The sequence below is a fragment of the Hylobates moloch genome, unplaced genomic scaffold (assembly GCF_009828535.3).
Source record: "Hylobates moloch isolate HMO894 unplaced genomic scaffold, HMol_V3 SCAFFOLD_21, whole genome shotgun sequence".
Taxonomy (NCBI): Eukaryota; Metazoa; Chordata; class Mammalia; order Primates; family Hylobatidae; genus Hylobates; species Hylobates moloch.
This window is the reverse complement of record NW_026652296.1, coordinates 14,077,622-14,089,697: the sequence shown is the minus strand read 5'-3', so window position 1 is coordinate 14,089,697 and position 12,076 is coordinate 14,077,622.

The following is a 12,076-nucleotide window of genomic DNA, read 5'->3' as shown; positions in this document are numbered from 1 at the left end:
TATGGTTACCAGACTCATCTGAGCCCCTGCCTTAGAAATCTGCATGAAAACATATTTACAAGACCCAGGCTTGCTATGGTCAGACTAGTTCTGGCTTCTGTGGCAGGAAACTCAATTTAAAGCCTTTCAATGGCCCCCCACTGCACTTAGGATAAAGATCCAATCCTTAATTCAGCCCAGGAGGCCCTGCATAAGATCCCTGCATCCTCTTCCAAACTCATCTCCCGTGAAACTCCCGCTTCTCCTTGGTCTCTGCTTTTTTTTTTTTTTTCTTTTTTAAGAAACAGGGTCTCACTCTGTCACCCAGGCTGGAGTGCAGTGGCATGATCTCAGCTCACTGCAGCCTCCAACCTCCTGGTCTCAAGCGATTCTCTGGCCTCAGCCTCCTGAGTAGCTAAGACTTCAGGCATGAGCCACTATACCTAGCTAATTTTTGTATTTTTTATAAAGATGGGGGTCTTACTATGTTGCCCCGGCTGGTCTCCAACTCCTAGACAACTGTAATCTCAAGAAACGCCAGGAGAGGAGTGAGGTGAGGACAGGAAGGCAGCCAGTGAAAGGCGAGCCCATTTCCACTCTGGGCAACTAGAGCTGAATCCCACTGGGGAACAGAAGCCAGTGTAGATGACTCAGGCCTCAGACCCAAGAGGCAAGGGAGCTGGGTACTTAGACAGCAGTCGTTGACTGAGGGTTGTTCCCAAGAGATGTTACTTTCTCTGTGCTCCTGGCCTGCCACAGAGCAGCAGAGCAGGGTCAGAGAGAGCCCAAATGCAGATGCCAGCTTGACTGTCAGCCATGTGCAGTGAAGGGCAAGGCATCCAGGGGACTGAGCATAGCACTGCCAGTGACTGCCCAATGGGGATACATTTCGCATTATTCATTGCCGTGGTGGCTGCAAATGACAGAAACAAGCTTAATCACAAAAAGAAATTTATTTAGATGCAGCTGGACCCAGGGGCTCACATGATGTATCTGGCTGCCTCTCAACATTGCTTTCATCTTCAATGGCTTTATCTCCAGGAGTGCTCCCTTTCTCATGATGAGCTCCACATCAACCAGCCCAGCAACCCCAGCAGAAAGAACAGACCCTTCTGCATTGGTTTCTCATTGCTGCTGTAACAAATTGCCACACACTTAGTGGCTTAAATGACAATTTTTTTTTTTTTTTGAGACAGGGTCTCACTCTGTCACCCTGGCTGGGGTGCAGTGGCATGATCAGGGCTCACTGCAGCTTGAGCTCCCCCCACCAACAGGCTCAAGCAATCCTTCTGCTGAAACCTCCCGAGTGGCTGGGACTATAGGACTACAGGTGTGAGCCACCACGCCCTGCTAATTTTTTGTATTTTTAGTAGAGATTGGGTTTCGCCCTGTTGGCCAGGTCTCGAACTCCTGGACTCAAGCAATCTGCCCCCCTTGTCCTCCCAGAGTGTTGGGATTACAGGCCTGAGCCACCATGCCCGGCCTTAAATGACATTTATTATCTTACAGTTCTAGAGATCAGAAGTCTGAAATGGGTCTCACTGGGGTGAAATTGAGGTGTCAGCAGGGCTGTGTTCCTTTCTGGGAGCTTTAGGGAGAGAATCTGTTTACCTGCTTTTCTAGTTTCTAAAAGCTGCCCACATTCCTTGTCTGATGGCCCCCTTTCTCTGTCTTCAAGGCCAGCAACATCCAGTCAAGTCCTTCTGTGTGAGGACATTCTGTGTTGCTATAAAGAATACCTGAGGCTGGGCGATTTATAGAGAAAAGAGGTTTATCTTGGCTCATGGTTCTATGCAGGCTGTAGAAGAAGCACAACACCGCATCTGCTTCTGGTGAGGCCTCAGGAAGCTTGCAGTCATAGCAGAAGATGAAAGGGGAGCAGACATGCCACATGGTGAGAGAGGGGGCAAGAGAGAAGGAGGGAGGTGCCAGGCTCTTTGAACAACCGGATCTCACATGGACTAGTAGAGCAAGAACTCACTTATGAACATGCAGAAGGCACCAAGCCATTCATGAGAGATCTTCCCCCATGACCCAAATACTTCCCATTAGGCCCCTCCTGCAACATTAGGGGTCATATTTCAACGTGAGATTTGGAGGGAACACACATCCAAACCATATCACCTTCTCAGACTGCCATCTCCCCAGCTCTCTCTCCTGCCTCCTTCTTCTACTTTTAAGGATCCTTGTGATTACATTAGGCCCACCTGGCTAATCCAGAATAATCTTTCCAAAATCTGCTGGCTAGCAACTTTATTTTTTTGAGATGAAGTCTTAACTTACTCTGCCACCCAGGCTGGAGTGCAGTGGCCTGATCGCTATTCACTGCAACCTCCGCCTCCCAGATTCAAGCTATTCTCCTGCCCCAGCCTCCCGAATAGCTGAGATTACAGATGTGTGCCACCATGCCTAGCTAATTTTTGTATTTTTAGTAGAAACAGGGTTTCACCATGTTGGCCAGGGTGGTCTTGAACTCCTGACCTCAAGTGATCCACCCACCTCGGCCTCCCAAAGTGCTGGGATTATAGGCATGAGCCACCACCGCACCCAGCGTAACAACTTTAATTCTATCTGCAACCTGAATTCCCCTTTGCCATGTGGCCTAATATATTCACAGTTTCCAGAGATGAGAATAGGAACGTCTTTGTGGGTTGTTATTTTGCCTGCTACACTTTTTTCCCCCAACAGTTCTAGCAAAAATCCCAGGATCAATTTTCATTGGTCTGCCTTGGGTCACGTAACTGTTTCAGAACACACCACTGTAGACAAAGCAATGGAAAAGTCTGATTGGCCAGATCTGGTCATGTGGAAAGGGGAAGTGGGGCCAGCCCCATTGGAATTCACATGGAGAGTGGAAGAAGTGTGGCTCCCCAAAGGAAAATCTGAGTGGTCTTACCAGGAGAAGGGATAGTGAATGTCGGGCAGGCAAAAGTCCGAGATGCTCACTACAGGTCAGCAGGCCAGAATTTCCTGTTGTGGGAAGAAGATGATACATGTTTAGAATTGTAATGTTGTAATGTTGAATTTTAAATTAAAAGAAAATTTCGGCACTGTTCTGGGTGGTAACAAGGCTCCATCACTGCAAACCTCCAATAAATATAACCACATACATTGCCTTGTGCACGACTCCAAAGTTGTAAGAAAAATGGGACAACTATTACAGGAATGAAGACGAGCAGTGATAGGGAATTAGGCAAGAGTACAGGGAAAAAAAGCAAGAAGTGATTAGGAGAAATTTCAGCCTCCTCCATCCATCCTACTCCTAGAATCCAGCTCCAGAACATTAGATTTCCCCTTATATGAGTGTAGTGGGATAATATATTTTTAGTGATGATTTTTAAAAGCTACATCTTTATCCCATTACTGTTAAAACATACTAGAAATGATTTGGTTCATTTGTGTATAACAGAAAGACTCATAATAGCGGTGACTCAAACAATCTAGCAGTTTATCTTTGAAGTACAGAGACAATGGCGCCAGGCCTGAAATGGTACATCATGGAGTTAGGAACCCAGATTTCTGCCGTGGGGTTGCTCTGCTGGGTTCAGTTTCTACTCTCAAGGTCTCATGGCACAAAATGGCTGCTGGAGCTCTATCAATCATGACTGCATTCGGGCTGGCTTTAAAGACAGTTCCAATAAATTTCATACAGTACCTATGCTTATATCCATAACCATTATGCTACATGCATCCATTTAACCCAGTGGTTCTCAAACGGAAGAGATTTTGCCTCCCAGGGAATAGTTGGCAATGCGAGGAGCAGGGACTGTGCTGCCATCTAGTGCGAAGAAGCCAGCGATGCTGCTAAACATCCTACGGTACACAGAGCATCTTCCTACAACAGTCATTCAGTCCAAAATGTCAACAGTGCTGAGGTTGAGAAACCTGGTTTATCCTTTCCGAGCCTCAGTTTCCTCACTTATCTAAGTGCTGGGAACAGAGAAATGATCAAAACAGAGAAAACGATCAAAACACGGGACACGGGGGAGGTTTCCTCAGATTAATTATACAGGACTCATGAGTTATTACGGAACTGAAATTTAATCAATCACGTGAAGGTTTTACAAACTAAGGCACTACTTGGGGACAAATCTGTCATTGTTTCCAGTCAGCTGTATAGCGTTTAGTGACAGTGGAGCAGGCAGAGCAGGGATAAAGGACTATTTACAACGGTTCAAGCCTAGTATTTGGGAACCAGAAGGGAAGGGATAGTGCAGTACCCCAGAGAGGGTAACCGTGGAGCTGTCACCATCCTTGAGCCACAGGGATGAAGGAAGGAGTAAAAGGAGAAAGTCATATAGAGAAAAGGCTGTTTGGAGAGGAGCAAGGAGCAATGCACTAGGAGACTGAAGGCCTGGGTCACATAGTCTTGCAGAAGTCCCTGAAAGCCCTGCCCATCGCTCGTCACCTCTGCCCTCCTCTCCTGTCTCTCTCCCCCTCATTCTGCTCCAGCCATGCTGGCCTCCCTGCTGTTCCTCAGACACACTCCTGCCTCAGGGCTCTGGCGCGAGCTGTTTCCTCTGCTTGGAATGCTGGTCCCACAGGTCTCCTTCTGCCCATTCTCTCACCTCATTCAGGTCTTTACCCAAATGTCACCTTCTCATTGAGGACTTCCCAAACCACCTGATTAGGAATTGGCACACTGCCATTCCTCTTGCAACTTTGATCCTCTTTCCCTGCTGTATTTTTCTGCATACTGTTTATCATTATCTGGTGCCTTGTACATTTTACATATTTATCTTGTATTGTATTGTATTTTACATATTGTAAAATATGTGAAAAATGTAAAATCTGTCATCTCTCCCTTTATTGAATGTAAGCTCCATGGTGACAAGAGTTTTTCTCTGTTTTGATCATTTCTCTGTTCCCAGCACTTAGATAAGTTATCAGCATAATAAATACTCAATATATACCTGTTGAATTAATAATTAAATGTAAGAATGAATGAGTTTATTCATTCATGAAATTAATTGTTCATGAATCTCATTAATTATTCATGAAGTAATTGAATCAGTAAACCACTCTTCTTCCACGTGAATCAGAACTGACTCATTCGCATACTCCACCAGCTCCCAGCCTGGCCAATGAGACTCAATTCTGAGACTTTGGAGAGAGCTCTTTGAAAAGAGAAGCTCTCTTTATACCTAGGAAAATAAACTGTGAGGATGTGAGTCTGGGACTACCCAGTAAACCTGCCTGAGAGGGAAGCCCAAATAGAAGAAGCAGAGAATTACTGAGATCTGATGAAATCATTTAACCCTGGATCCAGCCATGCCTGAAGCAGATTTTAAAATATATGTTAATCAATAAATATATTTTTTTCTTAAGCTGCTTTGAGTTAGGTCTCTGTCACTTGCAACTGAAAGCATCCTGACTGCCAGGATGAGAGATGTGGAGCAGAGAGGATTTGCAGACAAACGAGAGAATCAGCCAAATAGCAGACATGGGAAAGAAGAGCACAGATCCTGGGAAATAAATACATATTTTTCTATGCCCCTGAGGTTTTGTGGGAATCTTTTGTTGTTGTTATGTTTATTTGTTGTGTAGCAATTTTGTGGCAACAGTTAACCATGACGAATACCGTGGGGCAAATGGAATCTGTCTGGCCCAACATCAGCCTTTCCAATGCCTGCGTCAGGTTTAGAGGTGCTCTGCTACTCTGGGCAGCATGTAGGACATGGGACACGGGGGAAGCTTTGTTGAGGTTGTCTGTGTCCTAGCCAGTTAACTCGATATGGATTCTGGTGACCTTCGGGTTGTGTCCAGTTTGCTAACACCTTGTTTTTTTGTTTTTTTTTTTGGACGGAGTCTTGCTCTGTCGCCCAGGCTGGATTGTCGCCCAGGCTAGAGTGCAGTGGCGCAATCTCGGCTCACTGCAAGCTCCGCCTCCCGGGTTCACGCCATTCTCCTGCCTCAGCCTCTCCGAGTAGCTGGGACTACAGGCGCCCGCCACCACGCCAGGCTAATTTTTTGTATTTTTAGTAGAGACGGGGTTTCACCGTGGACTCGATCTCCTGACCTCGTGATCCACCCGCCTTGGCCTCCCAAAGTGCTGGGATTACAAGTGTGAGCCACCGTGCCCGGCAACACCTTGTTTTTAAAACATAATATCTCCTGCTTCATTAAAAAAAAAAATCAGGAAGTTCACATTTCCTATAATGAAAAATGTTAGCATCGGGCTCACATTCCTACCTAGCCAGCCTGCTGAGCTCCACCCAGCTGCCCGTTAGTCCTTTTTTTTTTTTTTTTTTGCAAGGGTGGGGGTGGGGGGTGGGCGCAGGGTTGCGCTCTATCACCCAGGCTGGAGTGCAGTGGTGCAATCTCAGTACACTGCAACCTCCACTTCCTGGCTCAAGTGATCCTTCAGCCTCAGCCCCCTGAGTAGCTGGGATCCCAGGCACAAGCCACCATGCCGGGCTCATTTTTGTATTTTTTATAGAGACAGGGTTTTGTCATGTTGCTCAGGCTGGTCTTGAACCCCTTAGCTCAAAGCGATCCGCCCACCTCGGCCTCCCAAAGTACTAGGATTACAGGCATGAGCCACTGCATCTAGCCCCCTGATAGTCTCGACCTGTGGTTGTCAAACTTTTTCTGTAAAGGCCAGATAGTAAATATTTAAAGCATTGTGGGCCATACCATCATGTCTGTTACAACTACTCAACTTTGCTATTGTAGTGCAAAGGCAACCATGGACAATATGGAAATGCACAGGCATGACTGTGTTCGAATAAAACTTTATAGACAAAACAGTCAGCTGGTTGTAGTCTGCTGACTTCCGCCCCGAATGTATAGCCTTCGGCTTGCCACAGTCCTCAACACTCCGCACTGCCTTATGCCCGGCTCACTTCCTTCACTTATAACACCTCAGTGGGCCCTGTAGGCATATGAATTTGCAGCCTCTAATCTAAGTTCTTTTTAAGGTTAGAGTTTGGGGAACAAAAAAACAGGCAGTCTTGTAAGCTGGCTGGTTGGGTGAACAAGAGGAAGGTAAAATCCTTCAACAATTATGATTTAGCAACTAGTATGTGCTAGGTGTAATTCTAGATGTTTATCCTGAACCAAAACACTGGGATACAGAAGAGAAAAAGGGAGATTTAAAAAAATTCCTGGCCAAGTGTGATGACTCATGCCTGTAATCCCAGCATTTTGGGAGGCCGAGGCAAGTGGATCACTTGAGCCCAGGAATTTGAGACCAGACTGGGCAATGTGGCAAAGCCCCATTTCTACAGAAAATACAAAAAAATTAGCCCAATGTGGTGGCACACGCCTATAGTCCCAGCTACTTGGGAGGCTGAGGTGAGAGGATCACTTGGGCTTGGGGCGGTCAAGGCTGCAGTGAGCTATGATTGCTCTACTGTACTCCAGTCTGGGCAACAGAGCGAGATCTTGCCTCCAAAAAAAAAAAAAAAAATCCCACTCATAGAGCTTCATTTTAAGGGAGAAGACAGAGTAAACAAATAAATGAGAGATATAATGTGTTAAGGATAATAGATATGTTCCTTATCTTAATTGTGATGATGGTTTCACGTGATGGTTTCACAGGTGTAAGTGTGTGAAAATTTGTCAAACTATACACTTTAAGTATGAGCAGCTTATCATATGTCAACTGTGCTTCTGTTAAATTAAGTTTAGCCTAAAGTTGCCTCCTTACCTATTTCTAGTTCAGCCTAAAGGTTTCCCTGTACATGATGAACTATGACCTGACTAGATGTGTAAACAGACTACAACTTACCCTTGCACCAGTCACCAAGTTTTGCCCAATCAGTGGTGGCCAACTGTTCAAACTATGTTCAAATAAGACAAATGCCAAGCTGTAACCAATCCAATTGTTTCTGTACCTCACTTCCGTTTTCTCTATGTCACTTTCCTTTTTCTGTCCATAAATCCTCTCCAACCATGTGGTAACACCTATTCTGGTTCGGGGGCTGCCCAATTCACAAATTATCCTCTGCTCAATTAAACTCTGTTAAATTTAATTTGTCCAAAGTTTTTCTTTTAATAGTTCAATAAAGCTTATATATATATACACACACACACATATATATGAAGAAATGAAGAAAAAAACAACTGCTTATCTAGAAAGATACCAAGATGTAACTAGGTTTTTGAGTTTTGTTCCAAATATGTATTATTTTTAACATATGATGTTCTTTAATGTGCCATATATTGCTATTTTAATAAAGAGCTCCATTTTTGTTTTTGTCTTTAAAAAAAGATATACAGTATATCAGATGGTGATAAGTACAACAGATAGAAATATGCAAAGAAGAGATATAGAGAGGGTTGGAAGGGGATTATAAATGGTGAATGAGAAGACAGAGAAAAACAGTAATTAAGATCTCACAGTGGCTGGGTGTGGTGGCTCACACCTGTAATCCGAGCACTTTGGGAGGCTGACGCGAACAGATCACTTGAGGCCAGGAATCCGAGACCAGACTGCAACATGGCGAAACCCAGTCTCTACCAAAAATACAAAAAGTAGCCGGGCACAGTGGCAGGCACCTGTAATCCCAGCTACTTGGGAGGTTGAGGCACGAGAATCTCTTGAACCTGGGAGGTGGAGGCTGCAGTGAGCTAAGATCGCGCCACTGCACTGCAGCCTACGTGACAGAGCAACACTTTGTCTCAAAAAAAAAAAAAAGAAAGAAAAGAAAAAGAAAAAAGATCTCAAAGTAAGCTGGGTGTGGTTGTGACTATAACAGGTCCGTTGCTTGAAGCAGGGCAAGTCAATACACCAATACAGAGGGTCGCGGCAGAGAAAGAGTTAAAAAAAATCTTAGGGCAGCTGAATGAGGAGACAGAAGGAAACCTCAAATCCACCTCCTGGAGGAGTTTGAGCCTTGGGATTTTAAGGGTTTTGGAGTGGGCTGAGGTGTAGGGATCGTTGTTTGTTTGAAGAATGCGGAGTGAAGTCACAGGACAGGGAAATAAAGAAATTTCTTTCTTAGGCTGATTCAGTTCCTCTGTGGGGGTCTTCAAACTGGTTGGTGTCTGCCAGTCCACTGGAATTCAGGATCTGAAGAACATCTTAAGCAATTCCTAAACAAAAAGCCTTATGATGCTAAGGTCAGAAATCCTATCTATAGGAACAATGGGGATGCAAATGGCAGTATCTAGTGCCACAGGACTTTCAGTTACAAGGAAGTGGGCCAAAAGGCAGCCAAATTAATGCTTAATTATAACTACATTTCTGCCCAGAACCCATCATGTAATTCTCGTTAACCCTATGAGGACAATTTCATGGTGGCACATGCCTACAGTCTTAGCTACTCAAAAGACTGAGGCAGGAGGATCACTTGAGCCAGGAGTAAGAGGCTGTAGGGCACTATCCTCATGCCTGTAAATAGCCACTGCACTCCAGCCTGGGCAACATAGTGAGACTCCGTCACAAAAAAATACAAAATAAAATCTCAAAGCAGAATCCACTTACAAAACAAACTCTAAATGTGCAAGTTATACTCCTCCCTTTCTCAACCCTAATCCAACCCTCCATCGTGCCCTCCCCTCCTCACTCCTGCTAAACTTCAGGGTTGCCGACAGCTGAGTTTATGCTCCATGCCCTGCTACGTGATTCACAGCTGAAGCCTCCTTCTGGGTCTTGCTGTCTTCATCCTGCCTCTTCTGATCCATCCCGACAGTCCCAGGGAAGTCTAGTTGTTCCTGGTCTGTTCCTCATTAGCTGTGTCGAAAGACAAAATCACAAGTTTAAAGATCTCAGTTGGCTTTATTTGCAATTCTAAAATCGGGCAACACTTCGTTTCATCAAATAGGATAAACGATCCAGTAAGCTGAGAAGCAGAGGTTGGCTTTATAAAGACAGAGAAGGACCGAAGAAAGCAGAAACAAAGAACAAAAAGTATATTAGTTACTTTAGAGCAATAGAAAAATAACTGGTTAACATCAGGTTACTTCAGGCTACCTTTTTTGTGTAAGGATGAAAGCAGAGGGAACTTCATCATCATGCTGATTGAAGATTTAAGCTGGCTGCTTGTCTCTCTCTCCTGATTTCTGGAAAGGTCAGATAACAACTTAGCTTAGGTTCAGTGACCTGGAACCCTAGCATGGGTGACTCCATTTTGATTTTCAGTCTGTTCTGTTGGGGACTAGTGCAGGAGCTTAGTCCAAAACAATGGCTGGTAAGGTTGCCAGATTTAGCAAAAACAACAACAAATAGTATGCCCAGTTAAATGTAAATTTCAGATAGACATAAAATAATATTGTAGTAAAAGTATGTCCCATGTTTATCTGAAATTCACATTTAACTGGGCATCCTGTATTTTATCCTGTATTTTATCTAAATTCTGTGTCACTCCCCAAGAAATCAACTTGGGTTCTGAGGCCGTCTATAAAAGGAAGTTTATTACAGTGGCTTTTTAAAGGAATTTTTTTTTAAATCAGAGAAACTCCTTTTTCCATGATGGACCCCAAGCTAATGAATAGGCTATTTAAATAGTGAGTGAGAGGTTCACAACACTTAAGAGACAGACATTGGTGAGAAGGGCTTTTCAGCAAAGTCCTATAATTGCCAAATGGATTCTTCCTGCTCGCTGAACAGACAAAACCAGTTCACTGAGACTGAAGTATTGCAGTAGAGAAAGAGTTTTATTAATGCAGAGCTAGCCAAGTGGGCTAGGTGGAGTTATTACTCAAATCAGTCTTTCTGAAAACTTCAGAAACTAGGGTTTTTACAAATACTTTGGCGGGCAGGGGGCTAGGGAATGGGTGCTGCTGATTGGTTGGGGGTGAAATCATCAAGATATGGAAAACAGCCCTGTGCACTGAGTCTGCCTCTAAATGTGGGCCACAAGACCAGTCAAGTCATGAATCTTTAGTCCAGGTGGGGTCAGTTGTTTGCCAGGATGTGAAAGTATGAAAAACATCTCAAAAGATGAATCTTAGGTTCTACAATAGTGATGTTATCTACAGGAGCAATTGGGAAAATTACAAATCTTGTGACCTCCGGCCACATGACTCCTGAGCAGTAAGGAATTATCGAAACTACACCTGCATTTTAGCATAATTCAGGCCCATCCCATAATCCTAACCTCACGGACTTTCATTAATTTTACAAAGGTGGCTTCAGTCCCTGAGCAAGGAGGGGGTTAGTTTTAGGGAGCGATTATTATCGTCCTTGCTTCAAAGTTAAAATATAAACTAAACTCCTCTCATGGTTGGCTTGGCCTATACCCAGAAATAAGCAAAGACAGGTAGCCGGTGAGATTAGAGTCAAGATGGAGTCAACCATGCCAGATTTCTTTCGCTCTCTAATCTTTGCAAAGGCATTTTCAGTCCCTTAAGATCACATTAAATTAAAGTTAGATACCATCCTCACCGATTCCTCAGCTTCTGATGGTTGACTGTTCAAGGGTCGGAGGAGAGATTCAAGGCCAAGGGTGATAAGCCTCCCAGTGTCCACGTAGATATAACCTAATCTCTACTTTCTCCTGGAGATGATCCATCTCCTTTTTCTAATCAAGATAATTAACAATAATGAAATGTGTATTAGTTATTTATCACTGTGTAACAAATTATCTCCCAAATTTAGTGGCTTAAAGAAACATTTATTATTTCATGTCTTCTAGGATAAAGAATTTAGCATAGCTAAATTCTAGCTCTGAGCAAGAGCTTAGAATCTTGCAAGGTTGAAATCAAGGTGTCAGCCAGGACTAGAGTCACCTCCAGGCTAGGCTGAGGGAAGGTTCACGTCCAAGCTCACCACAAGCTTGTTGGCCAGATTTAGCTCTTTAGGGGCTGTTGATCTAAGGGCTTTAGTCCCTCACTGGCTATTGCCTGGAGGCATTAGCTATGTGATTCAATAGCTTCGCGCCATGTGGGCCTCTCCATTGGGAAGCTCAAAACATGGCAGCTCAAAGGCTTCATCAGAGCAAACAAGTGAGAGATCTCGAAACTGAACAACACAGAAATCACCATCATTTATAACCTAATCCAAAAATGACATCCACCACATTTGCCGTCTTCTATTCATTAGAAGTAAGTTGCTCAGTGATACTTCTAGTGACATCTAGAAGAGAAGAGGATGCCACTAGGCCACAAATACCAGGAGGGTCTCAGCGTAATCGGACTTCTTACATGAAGG